Here is a 10308-nt window from a genome sequence, read left to right on the forward strand (position 1 = left end):
CAGCTGGTACCTTGTTGACTCTGATCAGCTGAAATTACATTTAACGATGTGTACTATGCACAACAAGGGTGTATATACAGTTAAACATAATGACGTTATATACAGTAAGCTATACAAATTACATTATCAGCAAAACATTATAAAGCAATAAACAGGTTCAGAAGTGAACCTACCCATGTCCAATAGGATTCCTAGAGTACTAAACATTTCTTAATAAAACGCAAATTTATGTTGCTAATATAAACTCTTGTTGAGATACAAACAAGAATAGAAAATATTTGCATTATACTACACAAGCCAAAGCTACATAGAAAATATACAAATAATAAACGTGGTAGTACAATAATTATAACGTATACTATAATAAATTAATAAATAACGTACATACCTCTACAGCTGAATGTTTGCAATTCCTAACTTTATTGGTGTGGTCCCTCTCAGACTCCATCATAGAGAGGACCCCTTAGTGCCAAAATTTGAATGATTTTATGTGTTTTGTTGCCCACCATAGTATATATAGTGCGTGTATATTCAAATAGAATTTTGACAGATTTATTGATTTGGATTAGGGTTTTGTGCACTGTCCTACTCTAGTCTTTATATAGCTCCTTAACTCTGGCTGGTTTCGGAGCTTTAGTTACCTTAGTGATCCTTGCCATGGATCTATGTTGTCCAGTATATGCTGTATGTACTGTATGCTACCGGTTTGCTTGGGTTTTTTCGGGGTTGTTGTTGTTGTTGTTGTATGGACTGGCTCTATAATCACATTTATGTTTAGAGTTGTCTTTAGTTATGAGGATTCCTAAGTATAAAAAAAAAAATTCCAGCTAGTGAGGTCCGGTATTAGCATGTGGCAGTGTCATGTGACTCGAGTGAGCTTGTTGCTGTCAAGTTCGCATGCTTCCTTGACAGAGACCAATACCTTCATTCCCATGCTTTGAGTCCTTATCTAATGTGAAAGTGATGCATGTAGAATAGAAGAGGAAAGTATAAGTTTGAAGAAATAATAACCGAGAGGAGAAAGAAAAAAGAAAATATTTTTATTGCTGAGTGCGAGTATGTTGTGCATTTTATACATAGTAGTTTTAGTGCATTGCATATGTACCCCCGTTTTTGTGTTTTCGTAATGTTCTATGATTTGACATTACCTTTGGGGGAGATCCGATACGACCCGTGCTACCTCGCATGAGCCACGTAGCTTAGGCATCGTACCATCATATGCTTCTTAATCAGTAAGGATAATCCCTGTCCCACTGTTTTTGTTCTTTTGTACCTCTCGATGGTATTGCTTTTATTAGTTTCTATGAGGTATTCGGTGTTTTTATTAGTATGTTATATTATTAGTATTAAATTCAGTATTTATGTTGACGGAGAATATCAAAATTACAGTTGCAAAAACGACGCAGAGAAGCTCGTTTGTATATGATATAAAATGAGTTTATTGTTTTACTTTAATCGGAATTTGTTTTAAAAGTATATGAATAGTTATAGTTGTTTATATAATTTGTGGATATAAGAATATAGTTACAAAATTACAGTCATAAAAACTATGCAGAGAAGTTGCTTTAGGATAAATTCTATAGAAGAGTTTCTACCGCGTCGTGTCTGTTTCTATTTATATATCATATTCAGATATAATAAAAAAAAAGTAATTTTAAGGTCAACGTATCATTTCTAAAGGCTTTCATAATTTCGTTAATAAAGTGTGTTAGTTCAGAGTACATTTTCTTATGATGTCATTTGCACATAGTAATTGTTTAGATTCCACTCCCCGTATTTATCTCTAATCTTATTCATGATTATATACCTGTCTGTAGAATTTTGAATTAGTCTTAAAATATTATGATTTTTTTTTAAAAAAAAAATCTGTATCGTTGTTACACAGTCTGCAGGGTGGTATAGTTTTTGTTAGGTGCCTGTTGAAGACCACCTTTCCGGTCACCCATTTATCATGCAACATCCTACTTTGTATAAAGGTTGACTCTATACCTGCCCATTTATTCCATATAATCGTCTAGTTTAAATCTGGTTGCCGTAACTCTTTCTCGTGTTTTTCTTTCAATATTTTACTGTTTAGTATGTTATATGTTTTTATCTCCAATCCAAAGTTCACTATCGTCTCTGTACGTATATATTAAATCTTATTCTTTAACAATATCTCGGTGGTTGCAGTAACTTTTTAATTATATTATTTTTTTTTTAAAAATAGAATCGGTAAATCTGCACAAATAGCCATAAATATACATATAGCCATTTATATAGCTTCCCAGGGAAATATGGGCGAGCTATTTATGTTTTATTTTATTTTAAATAGTTTACTTTTGTTTAATACTTATGTTTGGTAAATTTAATCATCTTTTCTCTTATATATATATATATATATATATATATATATATATATATATATATATATATATATATATATATATATATATATTAAAGTATTATCTTTCCCTCTATGACCTTCATAATTGCTTCAGTTAAGTGCACCGTATTCATAATATAGTTGAGTTAGTTATACATGTAGGTTTTCGCAACGTGAATGCGCTCTATTAAGTTGATTGTTGTTTGTGACCAAATTTCAATCTGGTCTTTTATTTTGATTAGTATATCACTTTAGTTGAGGTGAGTTGAGTACTTCCCATATAATATTCCTGATTCTCTTATATGCTTTTAAATTAAGTTAGGAGGGAGACCAGTGTGATTACCACTCCAGCCACCTGTCAGTAATATTCTTGTCTTAATACCTTAAGTAGACTGCTTACAGACAAGACGTTCCGTAATGTACAGATATTGCCCTACGATGAGCTATTTATACACAATGTAGCTTTACATCTTCTGTGCGCTAGATAAATCGTTTTTTTTTTTCTCCATCAAAAGCACTTAGCACGTGCACAAGATCACTAAACATACCGATACTGCCTAAATGGTTAACTTTAAGCAGAGGCCAGTTGTGTTTATAATTTAACTTCTGCATGCACTAACATTCACTCAGAACAGTAGCAACTGTATTTTACCAACAAGGTTCAAATACGAACTACCTTACACTTTCGTACCTCTCTGAATAGTCGACTGACAAAGAGCATCGCAGCCTTTACCTGTTTCACGCTTCAGCCATTATTGTTCATTATCCCAACATAGCTGATACTTTCTTAGTCTCTTCTTTTGCTAATTGGAGCGATCTCGCTCTCTCTCTAATCATCATCTAATTTCTTAAGTCTCAATGTCGGTTGCGTCCTCAATTCAATCCATATGTTTACAAACATCACAAACACAAATCGGTTTTATTTGATCCTTCTTCTGCCTCTCCAGCAGTAAAGATATCTTTCTCTGTGAAATACAGCATTAGAAACCCGTTTATTTGATACCTCTGATTGTAAATTGGTCCTATCTTATATTAGGGAATTGGTTTATCCATATAAGGAGACCATTCTTTCCTAGAAGGTGGCCGATTGCAGAAGTTGGATGCTCGTGTATTTTCTCCTTCTCGTACTTGTTCCCATAACGATCTTATAACCCATTTCATACCGAATTTAACCAAGTTGCTCCGTAATTATCCGAATAACCTCGCGAGTTACTTATTACTCCAGCCAATCAAACGCTAGTGGGTACATGTACGTAACAAAATGGCATCCATTGTTGTATAAAAATATTTCAGAAATAAAATTAATTAAATGATTGAAATTTATATTTAAATTATCCACAGACTTTCAAAAACAAATCTATTAACTCATATGAAACGCATTTTATGATAGTGACGTTTCGGATGCAAAGAAATAGTTTGAACAACTTGCTCTTTGATTGTCAGGATTAAATTTATTTACTTCGACACGGTTTCCATGCTTACATGTACATGTCCAGATGTAAACAGCTCAAAGCTACTCTCTCGTATGGGTTTGAAATCCGCCCTGGTTTCCAGAAAATAAGACAGGATGGTTCCAATATTAAATTTCGCGAATATCTGCGGCAGCATCGCTGTTGAATATGCATTTTTCAACTCGATAAACGATGTTGAAGTAGTTACAGAAGTTGATGCTGATGCTGAAGCGTTAGCCATATTTTGCCCACCACTTAAGGAGTGGCTATTACTATCAACTGACCACCCGCCACGTGATCACAATTCCGAGCAAATTACGAAGTTCACCGAAGTCTGCATGAAATGGGCTATTTCTCTGTGAATACTTAATCTATTACATTACTGATATCGCCATACACACCTGCACCACCTCTCCGCAAGTACGAGCATTATCGTTTATAGATCAGTTTAAACCACATAGTGCAGCTATTAATGCGTAAGAGTTTGTTTCCTCTGTCTATATGTCACATAGATATGAAGGAAGAAATTTAGAAGTCAAGTTTATTTTCACGAACTTTATCGATTGATAAACATTCTTGGGCAAACATAATACACATAAAATAGGGTTCCTATATTTAAGACCTTGCAACTAATGCATCTTTATGGATACACAGTGAGGAATATGTACTTTGCAGTTATGATTTGTTTAAATGGTCTGACCAAGACAAATATGCCAACATCCATCAGGTGTATGTGTGTGATTTGGAAATTTAATGTAGCTTTAACTTTTTCAGTCATATCGGTACGATGTCTGCACTGTGACAATTTGTAGTGAGATCTAGCACTGAGGCATTATGCCGCAGTCATGTAGCATGATGTCCGACCCAGCCACATTATCCTGACACCAGGCCGACCAGTCCTGACATTAACCTCTTAAAGCTGAACACCTAGCGACGCAGCTGTAAGTACCATTTTTATAAGTCTTTGGTAAGACTCGGCCGGGGTTCGAACCCGCGACCTCCCATCACTCCTATCCATCACGATCTGAAAACATAATGTATTAAGACACTGTTGTCATCCCCCAAAATGCAGAGATATTGATATTTAGTAGAACTGCAACATCCAAGCTGGTATGACATCTTATAAGTAATGCATGTTTTGCTGTTGAATTTGTTTATCCGTGGAAATTTCGTGCGCATCATTGGACCTGTTAAATGTTGGAGATTCTGCTTTCCTAATAGAATTCCTTTACTGGACAAATCCATAGGAGGGGTGGAGTATAATAAGATCGTTTACGAGACGTAGATTAATGATTAATCTACAACCTTGGCAAATCTTGCAAATAAAGAAAATAATTAGGTGTAATATATATTTACCAAAAGTTCATGGAGTATTATTAAACACAATCTGCCACGTTTTGAAAATGACTATGTATATGTACATATAGTGCATATAACAAACAGTCTACTCTAGTCGAAATTCATTGCAGGATGTAGATAATGATCTTTGGAGAACAATACGTTTCATCTGGTTGACGATTGTGTAAATTTCAATGTTGACACAGAAGTTACATCAGAGAAATTTGAGTCAGAGTTGGATTATGTAATTGATTTCCCACAAACACACATTGTTTCAAGTTTCAGCGTTATTCATTCTTTCTTATCAGTCAAAATCCCAAACTGAAAAACCCCTCTTACTGAAGCCTTGTAACACTGACGTAACATTGGGTGCTTATGAATATTCTGCTGCAAACTGATTTCTCCAGATGCCACTGCAAGACCAGGCAACTTCCATCGTCTGTACCCATATGCCCAAAATGATAAACTCCTGTCGCATAGAACTCTGTCGGAAAGCAATCGATCTCTGCCTCTGTAGCCAGATAAATATACACATTATATTGTGACTGTAGTTTGCAATAGATCCCATGTGACAACATACAGTATTAATTTACGCGTACACGCATATCATTTGTGCCAAAATTAATATGAACATTACATACAAAGTCATGGTGACCACTGACTTAAACTTATAATTTCACCATGTAGGTGTATGTCGCTGTTTTAAATTTCCTGGAAATTACTTTTGGGGCTTCTAGATTGTAAAAAAATAATCTTCATGAGGTATCAAACGAATTTGTTTCTTCGCTGGTCTTGTTTGTTCGGTCGTCCTATCAGTTTTACTAGTTCTCTCTCTCTCTCTCTCTCTCTCTCTCTCTCTCTCTCTCTCTCAACCTCTCAATCTTACTCTGCAGTGAACGCAATTGGTGTTGGATATGGGACAATCACATCGTCTTCAAAATCGCTAGCGTAAACTTCTACCAACACATTTTGAAAACAATTGATTGACTTGGATCGCCATTGTCACTTGGTGTCTGTTTTCTCTTTGGAAAATTGTATACTCCTTTCATCTTGTTTAAAAACTACTTAACTCTTTACATTTCATGGTGTATATGTAAGCCTTCCTTTTAAAATATCTGAAAGTGCGTTTTCACTTTATTAAATGTGACGATAATTTTAAGAGACGAAAGGATCTCTATTGGACTTTCATGGTTATGCGACAGAAGTGGAGGGCCATGATTCAGGCTCGCTCATGTTGTCTTGAAAATCGTTCGCATGGAGTTTAAGGAACACTTCAGCTCCTGTGTGTGAAGCGATACAGCCTTTTGTTTTCTCTTACTTTCTTCTAGTTTCTCACTCTAACCGTTTTATCTTCATTATAAAATGTTTATTTTACTAGGTCTCACTTAGTATGTCCCTATATAAAGGGTTAGATTCTAGTCTCTTCATTCCGATTTCAAACGATTAAGATGGAAGAGTCACCACAGATCGACCTACTGGCCAGAGTCTTGCTTAGAGTCATAAGAAAGTCTACTTCAGAAAAGACGACGGACTACTCCTTTCGAGATATTTCAAGATACTTGCTATATTTGTCAGGAGAAAGGACATTTGGCTACAGAATATTTGCAAGATCAAAACACAAGACAGTAGAAAAGAGATACAAATGTAATGATATCTGTTATCAATGTCAGGAGAAAGGACAGTGATCTTTAGAGTGGCCTAAGAAAATTGAGAAGGACACAAGGAAGCAAAACGGAACTGAACGAAAAGGAAAAGAAGGAGAGAGGCTCCAAAGATGAAGAACCCATCCCCACCAAGAAAGGCAAGAAACCCAGGCCATGAGAAGAAACAGAGGAGGAAGGGTGACAATGAGTGAAAGAAGAAGCAAATTGACGTTTTTCTTTAAAATGTGCATTGCGACTTCTCAAAGTGAATATCCAAAAAGAAACCGCTTTTATTTGTCTTCATTTTTATTAATCGAACCTTCACGCATTCATTCACACAAGTACGTCATTCAAACATCATTCATGGGTAAATGGATGTAAGTATTACTTCATCTGAGTAGTCTCTCGTTCCTAAAGAGTTAAGTGGCCCTGCTGAATTGAGGCTAGCCACTTATAAAACTTTTAACAGTTCACCCTATAAACACTTTTGACTCTATAAGTGCCGTTCCCATGTTAATTTCTCCTATGACCCCCTATAGGAGTTCATTTCTCATACGAGCCTCTAGGGCTTTTGACCACTGGAAATCCTATTGACCCCCAAGTGGCACACATAACTCCTGATGAAAAAATGATGAGAGGGAGATTTCTGTGTTAGTCATATATGAACAAATTGCATATATCAAGAATAATCAACAAAAGTTAATTATGTTTGGAATATAGTAATGGTTCTGTTTCCAAATTATCATGAACTTTTCTTTCAGATTTGACTGCAATATACTGTTTTAATGTGCAACAAACTTCAATCCAGTTTGAAGACTATTTCATGGAGATATATATATTTCTTCATCTTTTATGACTATCTGTAATACCTGAGAAAAAGAATAAAGTAAAAATATTTTCCCTATAAATCCTCGACATCTATATCTGCAAAGAAAACTATGTTGCACAGGGAGTTTAAAAAAAAAGGTATTCACTTTAAATCTCAAGTCTAATTCGAAACGTATTAACCACACCATATTCACAAAACAAATGCAAAACATTACAAAAATTATATTTTATCAGACTGTCAGCTTTGTTGCACCTTTTGTATTTCAAATCTTCACTATGCAGTTTCGACTGATCCTAGTTTTTCATCAGGAAAAAATAGAATAAATAAAAAATCCGTCAACAAGATTTCTTAAGTGGGTGCCTATCCACGCCTATGTTGGAGCTCTCGTTCGACAAAGTCGCTAAAGGTGATAAAATTCGTATGATGGCAATGGCTATCCATTTAAAACGTTGCATGTCATTGAAAACGTCACCTTTTATTGAAGTCAGCCGAGTTGTAAAGTCTCTGATGGCCAATAATGCAATGTGCTTGCAAAGTAATTTTACACCTGTTGCAAGGAAGGTTAATTTTTTTATATATATAGATTGAGTTAACGACAAATAGACTAAATTATGCAGCTACACAATCGGTAATTTGATTATTAACTTGTTAATTTGGCAAGAAAAGAAATTAAGAAAAGATTGGGATTTATTATAATAAATGTTAGTAGTAATGAATGGATAACAAAGTTAAATAACTGCATAATATGAAGTGGACAAATTTCAGGTTAACCAGATTCTCAAACATGTTGATGAGCTCATGACAACAATTTTAGAGGACAAAATTACCCTGGCAAAAGTAGATAAGATTGTTTCCTTATTTTAGCACTATTTATGCATTATGCATTGTAATTTTCCTCTTGTCTTTTCAAAATGTTGTATGTCGCCCAGATTTGGTGGGTGAGGAAGTCTCCCTTGCCCATACATAGATCCTTGGTACAACACCATTGCTACCACCCAAGAATCATACACATTTGCTTGGGTGGCACAAATCCAGCGGAGGTCCAAAATTCCAATGAAACATTTCTTTTTAATACGGAGGAAACCATATATAGTAATTAGGTTCTGTTGTAGCCCCAGAATTTCTTGCTATACCACTAATCATAAGCATATATTTAACGTTAATCTGGAATAACTGGTAAAATTCTCTGCACGAAAAACCTTGAAACCAATGTTAGATTTTTTTCACATTAAACACTTTTAAATATCTATGGCCAATAGTCATTAGTAATAATTACATTTTCCTACCATCTTTTTCATATGTTCGTGAAGGATTCATGCCCAAAAGTAATTTTTTAATATTGTTACAACATTTATTCCAATGAAAAATATTTATCATCTGGAAAAGAATTTTTTAAGAAATGACATTCATGAATGTATCCAAATTTAGACTGAAATTTCTATGCAATAACTTTTGGTGTGAATGACATCCCTGCTATATGTTTACCTCAAGCAAGCGCCTTTGGACGCCTCAACTCCATTCGCATATAAGCGCCTTTGGACGCCTCTAACCAATTCTCATGCAAGCTCCTTTTGACGCCTGCTGTAAACATCGGCCGTTTTTAGCGGGTTTTTGTAGCGCCACCTTCGGGGAAAACCCCCTATTATATACCTCGTTCATTGCTGTGAATGACTTTACGTCAGATCACGTCTGGGTCATCTTCTCCACTCTCCAAAATGGAGGTCGCGGATTTCGTTCAGTACTTTTCACGATTAGAATCACAACTATGAAAGCTTCAATAACTTAGGCAAAGGCTCTGATATTGATGTAGGTAGCAATTAGTTTTTATAAATTATCAAATTCAGATGACTTAGTGATGTAGACGCAGAAAAAGAGCTTGTAAATTTCGAGTATGAGAAATGGCAGCTACGGTTGGTCATGCGGCTTCACTGACTTGACAATCAATGAGTTCTCTTAAGATTTTAAAGCACATAAAATATTCTTCCATGAAAAGTAATTACACAGCTATAAGGATTGGACTTGACTTAAAATTTTCCACACGTAATAGATGTGTACCAAAAAGGTAAAATGGTTAAAATTGCTGTTAAACATAACATACACTACACTGCTTAACAATTAACAGGCAGGCTTATGTGTATGGAGTCGAACAGGTAACAGGTGTTCTATGTATAGCGCACTACAGTGGGTAACTTTGCTACATGTGTATCGACAATCTAAAAAGCCATACACTCTGAGGTAAAGGGCTATATAAACACATCACTAATATATGTAACACTGTGTTTAATCCATTTCTCACACATGTAGTGTACTTGATTACTCCTATTAGTTTGCCCATCCATAAATTTGTTTTCCTCATATCTACTGTTTGAGCTTCCATTAAAATTATCTAATTGTCTATTTTAACAGACAATTTTTATGATTCATATACAATCAAAATGAATATAAGAAAACAAAAATTTCTACAAGTTGCAAAACATCTATGAATTAAAGTTACTTCTAAATCTCTTATAAATGCTTTTATATATATCATTTGTAATCCTCATTTGCAGAATTCCTGTTGTAATTCTATACACATTTTAATTCCAAATAAAATCAGCAGATTTCATTCGTTTCATCAAATACAAGATATGAAAAACAGTATTTTAATTTTAAACCACAATAATTTTCAAAATTGTTATTTAA

The sequence above is a fragment of the Sinohyriopsis cumingii genome, chromosome 14 (assembly GCF_028554795.1).
Source record: "Sinohyriopsis cumingii isolate HCF-2022 chromosome 14, ASM2855479v2, whole genome shotgun sequence".
NCBI classification, from domain to species: Eukaryota; Metazoa; Mollusca; class Bivalvia; order Unionida; family Unionidae; genus Sinohyriopsis; species Sinohyriopsis cumingii.